Below are 13,138 nucleotides of genomic sequence, written 5' to 3' on the forward strand. Positions count from 1 at the left end.
TATTGCTCTGACCCATTCTTTAGCGTTTTCATCTATAAATAATATGCATTTACTTTATTATTTGGAAAATAATATGGGAACTGAAGGAAATTTCCTCAACATAGTCAAGGCCATTTACCACAAATCCATAACAAACATACTCGATTGAAAAAAACTGAAAGCCTTCATTTTAATACCTAAAGTCCAACCCCAGGTGAACAGCCATGAAGCAGGGGTGTTGTGAAGATTAAGAAAACAAGACAGACACATTTAGAAAAACATGGGGTCAGAGGGCTTTCAGACTTGTGGGACTGAGTGCCCTGACTATTTTTTATGTACAGTATTTATTGTTCAGGGACAGTCAACTTAGGAGGAAGGGCAGATATCTATCTAAAGCAAATAAAGCCTGAGTGGGCTTTACATATCAAAGAGGAATGTGTAGTAGGAAGAGAAAGATAAAACAAGTGTGGATTATCCTCCTCAGGGAGCAATGGCAGACAAAAGAGTATGGGATCCTCATCAGCAAAGCATGCTTTGCTAATGCCTGCATTCAGGTTATTCAAATTGAGTCCTAAAGCACTTCTTTTTGCAACTCTCCACAGACTATCAACTTCCTAGCTAAAGGTTTTTATTTCTTCATATTTGACACTATAAAATCAGACATGGGACAAGGTTGCTCACTCTCGCCACTCTATTTCTTACCACTGTATTACTGGAAGTACTTGCCTTAGCAATAAGAAAAGGGTATTTAGAGCATACAGACAGTAAAGGCAAAAGTCAAACTCTCACTGTTTGCAGATACCATGATACTATAGAAAACTCTAAAGACTAAAAAAAGCTACAAGAAATAATAGACTTGTATAATAGAATACCAATCTACAAAATTAACACACAAAATTCCATGGGTTTCATATATGCAAAAAATGAAATAGAGGGGAGATTTTTTTCAAAATCCCATTTACAACTGTACTTCAGAAAATCAAGAGCCCAGGAATTATCTTAATTAAAGAGGTGAAAGAATTACATAAACTACAAATCACTACTTAAATAAATGAATGAGACAAGGGAAAAAGCGAATTCCCTGTTTATGGATTGGGAAAATTAACATAATCAAAATGCTCCCAAAGCATTGTACAGATTTGGTACATCACTATGAGGATACCCATGGCATTTTTTAAAGAAATAGATCAAATGTTCCTGAAAGTCACATGCAACAATACCCTCCCCAATAACCAAAGCAAGTCTTCAGGAAAATAAAATTGGGGGCATCATTTTTCCCAACTTCAAACTGTGCTATAAAGTAGTATTTAGAATAACATGATAGACGGCAGAGCAATGGCCCACCTGGGTTTGATCACTGGCGTTGCACATGGTTCCCTTACAATTGCCAGGTGTAATTTCTGAGTGCAGAGCCAGAAATGACCCCCGAGCATGGCCAGGATGGCCAAAAACCAAACACAAAATTCTGTTAATGGAATGAAGTCAGACCTTCAGACCAGTAGAATAGAATTGAAAACTAGAGACAGTTGATATCTAAAGACAGTATGGTCAGTTAATTTTTGATAAAGGAGCAAAAAAGTATGAAAGTATGAAAAAACAAGGAAAGCCTTTTTAAGTGTGGCTGGGAAAACTGTTGGCACTTGCAAAAAATAAATAAATAAAAAGAACTCAGACATTTTTCTAACTCTATGCACAAAGTCAAATCAAAATGGATTTAAAGAACTTGATGCCAGACCTGAATCCATAGGGTACGTAGAAGAAAATAAACAGAACTCTTCATGGAAGCTAGAGGCATCATTAAGGAGGAGGTACCACTGACTAAGAAAGTGGAAGGAATCAAAGATAAACAAATGGGACTACCTTAGTAGTAGTTTGGACTACTACTACTACTACCATGTAAGTTGTCATAGTAAGTAGTAATTAATAGTATTAGTAGTAGTAATTTAGTAGTGCTTAGACATTTCTGGAGAAATTATTTGTCCAACTCTCATCTGATAAAGGGTTAATATCTACAATATATAAAGCACTGGTAGATCTTTACAAGGAAAAATAGCCACCAATATCAAAAAATGGGGAGAGATGAATAGAAATTTTTTCAAAAATGTACAGATAGCCAAAAGACATGAAAGAGTGCTCTCTATATCACTCATCATTAGAGAGATGCAAATTTAAGTAACAATGAGATATCATCTCACACTTGAGACTGTCAGTCATCAAAAAGAACAGATAACAGAATTGCATTAATATGGGAAAAAAGGAACCCTCATTCACTGTTGGGAATGTCAACTCGTCCATCCTTTTTGTAAGACAACATGCACATTCTTCAAAATATTAGAAATAAGAGTTTTAGGGGCTGGAGTGATAGCACAGTGATAAGGCATTTGCCTTACATGTGGCCAACACAGGACAAACCCCAGTTCAAATCCTGGCATCCCATATAGTCCCTCCAAGCCTGCCAGGAGTGATTTCTGAGTGCAGAGCCAGGAGTAACCCCTGAGTGCCACTGGGTGTGACCCAAACACAAACAAAGAAAGAAAGTTTTATATTACCCAGATATTCTATTTCTGAATACTATTTGACCATAAGAAATGATGAAGTCATTCAATTTGCTGCTACATAGATTGACCTGGAGATTATGCTGAATGAAAAGTGTCAAAGGGAGAGAGCCAGGCATAGCATCATCTCCCATATGTATGATAAAAAGAAATATCATAGGGAAATAACGAATGTCAAAAGGCAATAGAAATAAAGAGCATTGGTTTTTAGTAGGAAGCTTGCCACTGGGCAGAAAGATAGGTCAGGGAAGGGACAAGTATGACAAAAATATAGAGAAGTGGTTACTCTGAATGAGAACTGGGTACTGAAAAGATACACATGATACATTATTATAAACCATAACACAAAAAAGGAGGAATGGGAGGAAAAAATAGTGTATGCCATATAGAGAGAATGGGGGTGCCAAGAGGGAATCTGGTCAGTGGTGGAGGAAAATGGACACTGGTCATGAGATGGTGTTGAAATATTTTATACTAAAACTCAATCATAAATAAAATAACTTAGTAATTCATGATAATTAATTTTAAAAATAAAATGATTTTATTATTTCTAATTTTTTTCTTTTTTTAGTGTCATGCACAGAAATTCCTTCAAAATTACTTTAAGTCGTTTAAAGTCTTTTTTAAGTACTTTAAGTTTTTTCTGAGCCTTCCTTTCAAATATATTTGATTTACTGTTTTCTTGAATATATTGCCAGTTACTTCTGATTCTTATTTTTTCTTCTAAAATGTTTACATTTTATTGCTATACTAATATTCTTTTTGCCATAGGAGTGTCTCTTGTTTATTACTTTATAGTCATTGTAGTGTGGGTTGAATGGGAATAAATGTGATTATACATGCAAAAATCTTCTATTATTAATTGAATGGTCCTTTTTGCAGGATTCTGTGTCTATTGTTTAGGCGTTGAAAGCTGTTTGTACTACCAAAAAATATCAGCCAGACATATAAATATGTGAACTATTTTTCTTTATTATAGTTTATTCTTGATTAAGTCAATAAGTGCTCTTGACATAAAATTCTAACAAAAAAGTAACATCAAATGTGCATATTTGTATAAGATACGTAAATTTGACGTCTGAGGTGTAGATCAGTTGGAGAGTATGTGACTTGTATGTCTGAGTCCCTAAGTTTGATGCTTGAAACTAGACCAAAAAAAAGCGCATAAATTCTAAAAAACTGTCAAATATGAATTAGTATGATTTTAGAATTGAAGAAACATGTTTTGTTTGACTAAACCATTTTATAAGTATTTCCTTTGAAGAGATATGAGGATCTGAAAATACACATGTACTTTCTATTTTGGTGCCAGAGGAATAGTAGTGGGTTAGGCTTTGCCTTGCATGTGGTCAATCCAGGTTCGCTCCCCAGGATCTCATATGGATCCTAAACCATCAGGTGTGATTACTTAAATGCAAAACCAGGAATAACCCGAGTTCTGCCAGGTGTGGCCCAAAAATCAAACATACAAAATTCTATTTTTATTGTAATTGATATTGTGCAAGGCTTAATAACTTCTTATCTATACTTTCTCTTCTGGTATACAATTTTGTTTTATTTGTCATCGACTGATGCACTCAATAATTTTCTTACTAATCCCCATCTTCAACTAACTTATGTCCTCTTTGGGTTGCAAGTGCTTGATTTTTTTTTTCCTTTCAAATCCTGAATGCCTAGCACAGTGCCTGGCACACAGATGGCACTTAGTACCTGGTTTGCAAAATATAGGCTAAAACAAACTAAAAATAATTAGAAATGATACATAGTGCTAAACTAATCAGAATAGTATTTCTTTTGGTATTTATAAAATGAGACTGTTAAGGTTATTGAATATACAGGCGTAAAAAAAAAAAACTGTTGTTACTGAAGACTGCTATAGTTCAATGGGCCAAGTGCAATTTTTTTATGTATGCTGGAGACCCAGGTTCAGTCTGTAGCATTGTTTTGTCCTATGAGTTCTGCTGAGGTTGACCGCTGAGCATTGTGCCAGGAGGATTCACTAAGAACTGCTCTGTGTGAGGGTGAAAATAACATAGTGGGTAGGGCACAAGCATTGCATGCGGCTGCCCTGGGTTTGGTCTCTGACGTGCAATATGCTGCCCTAAGCTTTACCAGGAGTAAACCCTGAATGCTGCTGGGTGTGGCCCAAAATTATAATAAAAGAAAAAAAATCTAACACTATTGAATAACGTTTAAATTATAAATGCTTAGGAAGCTTTTTAAAATTCTTTATTTTGAGGGGCACTAACTCATAATCTAGAAGCTTGTTTTCATTTATTAATTAAAAGTATCAGGTAACAATTTCTGCTAAATTAGAAAATTATTAGCATTTTAAGTTCTGATGATGTATATCTGTTAAATATATTAAGGAGCAATCGAGTTATTGGAAGAGGAACTTGGTGGTTGTTCACAGACTTTATTTCAACAAAACAGATAGTACTTTACTAGTTATCTACTTTGGCTCTGCTTTTATGATTAAAAATAATAAAGTATTGTATAAGTTATAATACTATGACAGACCATTTGTAAAAGTTAAAATGAGCCATCAAAAAAGAATATGAAGGGAGATCTAATCACAATATAAGAGCATAACTACAGAATTCTTAAAAAAAATAAGGACAATTACTTAGATATTATTTACATTTTATTAAGAATAGATCATTGAGACTGAGAATTTAAGATCCACAAACAAATGTGTAATCAAAATAAAAATAAATCTGTTTGATATAGTAATTTAAAAGGAAAACCTTCTATAAAAATTTTTAAGCAAAATAAATTTGACCAAAAAAACCGCTTTCATCTATATCTGTCACCATGAGTTAATTATATGTTTAAACTGACACCTGTTTCAGGTGCTTCAACAGAAGCTTAACTAAAAGATTCTATTTAGCACAATTTAGGCAGAGGCAGAAACAGAAACAGAGCCACATACATAGAGTAGAAGAGTATTATATAGGTAAATTGTGGATTAAAATTTTTGTCTTTATCATTTTTTAAGAAATTTATTAAATTTTTTTTTACCTAAATCTCAGTTCCTATATCTGTAAATTAAGAGATGTAGAGTCTATCATAGTTTATTTGTGGGGTGGAGTAGGAGGAAGCAAATTAACTCCTTCAGGAAAGTATTTCTTGCAAAATACTTTTATGTGCACTTATGCAATATATATGTACTTAAATACATGTGCAATTTAGTAGGTCTTTAAAAGCTTACTATAAAGATTGAAGAATGAATATGAAGTGGATTTAGTAAATACTTTAAAATGTTTTAACTTTCACATAGGGAAGGATTTTTTTAGTTTTTAAGTTTTGAATAAACTATAGAAATATTTTTTTTTACAGATTTCTTAAAAAATTTAAAGTATATAGCTATCAAATTTCATGAGATATTCTGCTTTTTATAAGAGGCTATTTCTTTCAACAGTTACTAGGGTTTGCTATTTAGAGGAGAGGTTGGTAATCTGTCATCAAAGTGTTGACAACTGAAATCTGACAAGGTTAGTATAGCTGCAGGCCACTTCAAAAATTTTCACTGTCTTTCCTATCTGGAGAGAAATGATCTTTCTCTTTCTCTCTCTTTAAAATTCTTGCTCACTTTACAACTGTCTTTGATCTATTTTCTTTTTAAAACAGTAAATTGACAAATTATTTCTGCAGTTAAACATTGGTTTAGATAAGAGTATTTCATTGTTCTCTTGACTAATTCAGTTCTTTAGAAATTTCTCCTAAAATTCAGTTTATTTTCTCTTTAAAAGTTGCCTTTCTTTCTATTTAAATCTACCATAAAACTATGTTTATGGAATGATTATCTAAAAATAGTTGTCTTGATCACAGTGGCAACATTTTAATTTTCTTTGTCTTTTTGTTATAAGTTGAACTAAGTCATGAAAAGAAGCATGTCGTTTCTATATTTTTGTTTCTGTTTTGAAGACAAGAAAGATGGATGAATACATGTATTGGAAGTGGTGGTGAGCAAAGATTATTTCTTATGTATATATTTCTGTTCCCATGACCCCAGAAAACAGATATAAAATGTAAATGAATATGCAAGGTCATAGGGGAAAATGGACTTCAATTAGAAGCAAATCTCTGGAATAATGAGAAACTGTGTGTGGCAAAATATTTAAAGTGAGCGTTAGCAAACAAGATGTTTGTATTAATAGGATTCTACAAAATGAGTATGCAAAGGTCAACACTGATCTTTAAATATTAATGAAATTAAATTTGTTACTTGGAATGAGTCGAAATAAGAGGAAGCATGCCACAAGCAGAAGCCATTTATAAATACCTAAGTGTCAAAACTTCTTATAGTATGGAAATTGTTAAATTGACTAGGTCTATTTAACTAAGTGATTAAAAATTTTGAACATTGCCTACAGAAATATTTTCCAAATTAAGCATTCTAAAGGATTTATGAAGAACTTTTCTACAATTTGTGTTGGAAATAGGAAAGGAATTTGTTTCCTTTCTAGGTATAACACCTTTTAATAATAATGGTTTTCATGTTTTCTTGGTATTTAGCAGTCAGATGTCTTCTGCTTCTTCTAGAAATAGCATCAGGTGACCATTATTTAAACCTCAGAAGAGAAGCATCCTTTAACTATTGAAGCTTTGCACTGCACTCACTAGCTGAATTGAGTTCATAGAAATTTCTCTAATGTTCTGTCCAATTAAAAAAAGTAATGCTACATTATCTTATTTATGTATAAAATTAATAAAAAATTAAGGACTAAATAGATCTAATGTATAAAAAACTTAATGTTGTCTACATATAAAGACAGACAGATAGAACTCAATACAAGAAGGACATTAGATAAGAACAGGAAATTTAGAAGAAACAAAGTTGTTATACATAAAGAGATGTTTGATTTCTTTAATGAATAGAAATATAAAATTAAAATTAATTTACTTGTGATATTTTCAAAAATTAAAAACTTTGATAATATTTCATGTTACTGAGGATATAGTGAATAGGAAAATCATATTATTGGTGAATAAACTAAATTGGCCCAGACATCTTGGAACCATTTTAACATACCTGATGTTAGGTTTGCATATATAAATGTTATGGTGATATTGTTTGTAAACCCCTTCCCTCCAGGAATTTTATTTTAGTAAAAGAATGGTTTAAGGCCAGAGAGATAGCACAGAAGGTAGGGCATTTGCCTTGTCCTGGCATTCGATATGGTCTCCCAAGCCTGCCAGGAGTGATTTTTGAGTTCAGAGCCAGGGATAACCCCTGAGCGCTGCCAGGTATAGCCCCCCAAAAAGCAAATAAAAAATGGTGAAGTAAATTATAATCACTATACAATGGAACATCTTGAAATTATTCAAAAGTAATGAGATAAATTTATATATGCTAACAGAATAATTGTATGGTGTGGACAGGAAAAAACAAATTGTATATACATAGCAAAATCTTTTTTTTTGTTTGTTTTTGGGCCACACCCTGTGGCGCTCAGGGATTACTCCTGGCTATGCACTCAGAAGTCGCTCCTGGCTTGGGGGACCATATGGGACACCAGGGGATCGAACCGCAGTTCGGTTTGTGCTAGGTTTGCGCTGGCAAGGCAGACACCTTACCTCAAGCGCCACCGCGCCGGCCCCCGTAGCAAAATCTTGACAAAAGTACAGAACAAGCCTGAGTGTGGACATACTATAAATATATCAGGAGCGTTTGGAAGGTCATGTGCATGCTGTGCTCTTGATAAAAAGCACAGTAAAGTCAGTTGGGAGGAGAATGCTTATTGAATATCAAATACTTTGTATTGTTTGCATTTAAAAATAATATGCAACCACAATCATATTTGTAACCAAGGTGGTTAAATAAAAAATATTAATTAAAAATATGCAATTGCTATCATAATTTTAAAGTCCCAAAAGAGTAGCTATGGACTATTAGAACAAAAATTTTCATTTTATTTTTTAGTTCTGTAGCTGATTTTAAAAATAAAGTAATATATAATTTTCTTCTGCTTTTTGTTTAGTGTTACTTATTAAATTTAAATGTGATAAACTAAAACATCTTGTAGACTATGGAATACTTATTATCAAAAAATATATATTGTGAATACTTCATTTGAGATTTAGATTGGAAGGTGTTGTAAACTTCTAAACTGATCTACATTTTTACATGATGTGAGATAACACTTTTGGTATAATATAGAAAAGATATACTTCTATTTAAAGTGATAATTTAATGATGATTTGAAGGTAAATGTCAGTGAGGGAACAAGAATATTGTTTGGTAACTTGTTTGAATAAAATCAAAGGATAAAGATTTCAGTATTATAGCAATTAGTTATGTAATACCCACTATTAAAGCTCAGAACTTTTCATCTTCAAAGCATTATACAGCATTAATTAATCCTTAACAAATGTAGGTCAATATCATTATCCCTATTTTTTCAATTGGGGAAATTGAGGCATGGAGGTTAAATGATTTGGGGTAAGTTTGTCACAGCAGGATTAGAATTAAGACATTATTTTGGCTCAGAGCCCAGGATTCAGAGCAATGGAATCACACTTTAAAATATTTAATCTTTAGGTCCTTGATAAAATATTCTTGTTAAAACACATTAAGATCATTCTCTACATTAAAATCCAGAAACAAGTTGATCAGTAATTCACTACTTAAAAATACATACAATTTCCCATATATGGATTTCTTTGGGTTTTATTGTCTTAATTTAATTATCCTTTTTAGAGAGAGAAAGACTAAACTATATAGCCTAGACTTTATTATTTTTTCTGGGATTTTATTCATTTAATTTTTCTTTCTATTTAGAAAGCCCCAAAAGAACTTTTATATATTCAGGCCACCCTTTTAAAATTTCACTTAAAATTTAGACATTTCAACCTGCATCAACCATTATGCTTTAAGTCCCTTTTGTTGCTAAGATTCTGTAAGTTGATATATCAAAACTAGCTCCTCTTCTACTGTAACATGTTTCTATATACTTTTCAATTTACGTTTTGCTCTAGAAACTAGGATAATACAGGAAGAGAAAAGTTTGAGAAACAAAAAGGAATCAGAAAACTAGAATAGCACCTCACACTATAAACAAAAGTTGGTTCAAAAGGAATTAAGCACCGTTATGCTAGACATGAATCCATAAAATACATAAAAGAAAATGTAAGCAGAATTCTCCATGATCCTAACTTTGGAGGTGTTTTTAATTTATTTCACTGTCAAAATAAAAACAATGACTAAAACTATATCAAACGAAAAGATTCTCTGCCCAGTAGAAGAAACTATGGCTAAAATAAAAGACACTTTACTAAATTGGAAAAACTATTTTTAAACTATGCAGCTGACAAATCTAGTACTTACAAATCACTCAAAAAACTCACCAAAATAGGGGCCAGAAGATAATGCTGCAGAAAGTACATATGCTACTATAGACCCAACCCAGGTTCTGTTTCAGCTACCACATATCCCCAAAGTACCTCCAAGTACTGAGAACCACTGCTAGGATGGCCCCAGTACCTCCTGTACCACAAGGCCCGAGCAGCATCACAACATCAGGCTCTTGTTCTGGCTGATTAGACAAGATGCACTTGATGGAATCAATGATCCTTCTGGAAACTTCTAATAAGATCCCCTCCACCAACTCCTGCCTCTCCCAAAACAAAGCAAAACAGACTACCTTATTGTCATAAAATACAAACTGCTGAAGTTTGGGTATATATAGTTTAAAGGGATATATATATAAAGGGCATGCTTTGCATTTGAGAGTCCAGAATTCTATTCTTAACACCGCATGTTCTCCAGGGTACTCAATTAGCCTTGAGTCCCACCATTTGTGACCCCCTCAACCCAAAATTAAAGAATAGCTAGACACTTATGTGAAAAATGGTTATCACTAATTATTGGGGAAGCACAAATCAAAGTGAAAGTAAGAGAATACCTGACACTAGTGAGAACAGACTATACAAAAAAAAAAAGTTCAGAAACAGTGTTTGTGAGGTTGTGATGTAAAGGAACCATCATTCACTGTTTGTGGTAATGTATTTTGACTCATTAATCTAAGAAAAAGTAGTATGGAGTTCTCAAAAAAAAAAGTGAAAGTAGAACTAGATTATGATTCACTAGTTCCTCTTCTTGGTGTCTTATCACAGAATGAAAAATAACTTGATTCAAAAGATAAATGCAAACCTATGTTTATTGCAGTGTTTCTTACAATAGTCAAAATCTAGAAACAACTCAAGTGCCCAACTATAGAGGGGTAGCTAAAGAAATCATGATTTATGTATATTATGGATTATTACACATATATAATAAAGATTAAGTATTGCATTTTCTACAGCTTGAATGACAGAGTGTTGTGGTAAGTAAAAATAAGTCAGAAAGTGAAAGATAAATACCAAATGGTCTCATATCTATGTGTAATGAATATAAAGAAACAAAGGAAGAGCCTAGGAGATAGTAGAAGGAATTAAGATTCCAGGCTGGAGAACCTAGTTACATTCTCAGCATTAATCATATCCTCATACCATATCTCAGCACTGCTTGGGATAGTCTTGGAGGGACTCAAACACTATCAAGATAGCCTTGTTTGGTCTTGCAATGTAGGACCCAAGTAGAACCACATTTTTAGTCAGTCCCAGTTGGTCATGTCCCAGTTGGCCTTTGGACTTCATACTGCTGAGAGGTCTCTTGCTCTCCTTTCTCCCCCCCCCCCCACCAAAGAAGCAAAAATCCCAAGAGAATTGAATATAATAAGTAAAAACAATCCCAGTTTAAGTCTGATCAAAACTGCATTTACCAAGCATGTGAGAAAAGGCTAGGAGAGGCTGGGTAGGTCAAATAAGGACATAAGGATATTGGTTAGAGGACACTGACACTTTGGTGGAGGGTGACTATGGAGATATTGCATGCCTAATACACAAGTATTAATATTATTGTAAACCGTGTTATTTCAGTTACCAAAGAAGAGATAAATAGTATTACAAGCACTTTGAATAAAGAAGTTGAGTTAGCAGTCTAAGAAAGGAAAAGCCAGAGTTACAAATTGAGTGGCAAGACTAAAGTATAACGAGTTTGGAGTAGCTCCGAAAATGGAGGATCAAGATTTATGCGTTGAGTAACTGAGGCAGTCATTATGTATAGAAAGCATCTTTTACTTGGCACATAATGGAGGCCAGTCTGTTTAGTGGAACCATATCCTATTACCCAAGTTTGACTTTTACTGGTTTCCTTAGTTTGGTTCTAATTTCTCTATTTGTATACCAAGCCAATTGCTTATCATTCCTTAAATAAATCTGGCATCTTTCTGGCTAACTTGGACATTTACAAAAGAAAATGATTTTCTTTAAAAAAGTTTAAAGCGGGCCCGGAGAGATAGCACAGCGGCGTTTGCCTTGCAAGCAGCCGATCCAGAACCAAAGGTGGTTGGTTCGAATCCCGGTGTCTCATATGGTCCCCCGTGCCTGCCAGGAGCTATTTCTGAGCAGACAGCCAGGAGTAACCCCTGAGCAACGCCGGGTGTGGCCCAAAAACAAAAAAAAAAAAAAGTTTAAAGCATTGTGATTTACAAAGTTATTCATAGTTGAGTTTTAGACATATCATTTCAGCACCTTTCTCACCACCAGTGTCAATCTCCCTTTATCAGTGTTCTTAGAATCTCTCCCATTCCCCACCTCTCTTCCCTACTCTAATCTGCCTTAATAGGCACCTTCTCAAGTTTGGTTGTTAAAATTTGGGTCTCATGATTTCAGTGTTGTTGAATCCGTGATTTGAATATTTAGTTCTGTCCTTTCTGTTTGTCTGTTTTTGAGCTACACCTAGTGGTGCTCTGCACTCAAAAATTATTACTGGCAGGTTGTGGTGGACCCTATAGGATGTTGGGGATTGAACCTGGGTTGGCCATGTTTAATGCAAATGCTCACTGTGCTATCAACCTGGCCCCCATGTTCTGTCCTTTTTAACACAATGTACTTAAATCCCCTAACCCCTGTCCTCCATTTCATATCTGTCTTTATCCTCCTCCACTCTATTTATTTCCTTCTCACTATACTCTGGGGTCAAGAGTGTTCTGAATAATCTGCATTTAAATAATTTCATTCCCTTTTGTAGTTATTCTACATAGTACATATAAGTGATATTTTGTATTTTCCTATATTTATTTTTTATAGCTTACTTCATTTAATATAATATCTTCCAATTCCATCTAGGTTGCAGTGAATTTCATGACTGAATTATTCCTTACAGCTATGTCCTATTCTATTGCTTATAAGTTTCTATATCTTCATTTTCTGCTCATCTGTTGTTGGACATATAAGTTGATTCCAACTCTTAGGTATTGTACTTAGTACTTAGCACTGTGATGAATATGGTATGCATACGTTCTTTTGAAGGAATATTTTCTGTACTGGGGATAGATACCCAAGAGTGAATTTGCTGGGTCTTATGGCAGCTCAGTTCTGAGTTTACTGAGAATTCTCCATAGGGGTTTAACCAGATAACAGTCCCACCAAAATGATAATTTCTTTTCACCATATCCCTACCAATACAGATTGTTTCCACTTAATTTTTTTTTATTTTAAATGTTGTAATTTACAGAGTTTCTCACAATATAGTTATCCTGGCATTCAATGTTTTAACA

The 13,138-nt window shown here is 33.7% G+C and overlaps 1 protein-coding gene across 1 annotated transcript in view; it reads left to right on the top strand.

Annotated features, from left to right (window-relative positions):
• Positions 1-13,138, top strand: part of WDPCP (WD repeat containing planar cell polarity effector) — a 288,768-nt gene that overhangs the window by 60,467 nt on the left and 215,163 nt on the right. The gene's annotated exons all lie outside the window — the stretch shown is intronic.

Source organism: Suncus etruscus, chromosome 12 (assembly GCF_024139225.1).
Source record: "Suncus etruscus isolate mSunEtr1 chromosome 12, mSunEtr1.pri.cur, whole genome shotgun sequence".
Lineage (NCBI taxonomy): Eukaryota > Metazoa > Chordata > Mammalia > Eulipotyphla > Soricidae > Suncus > Suncus etruscus.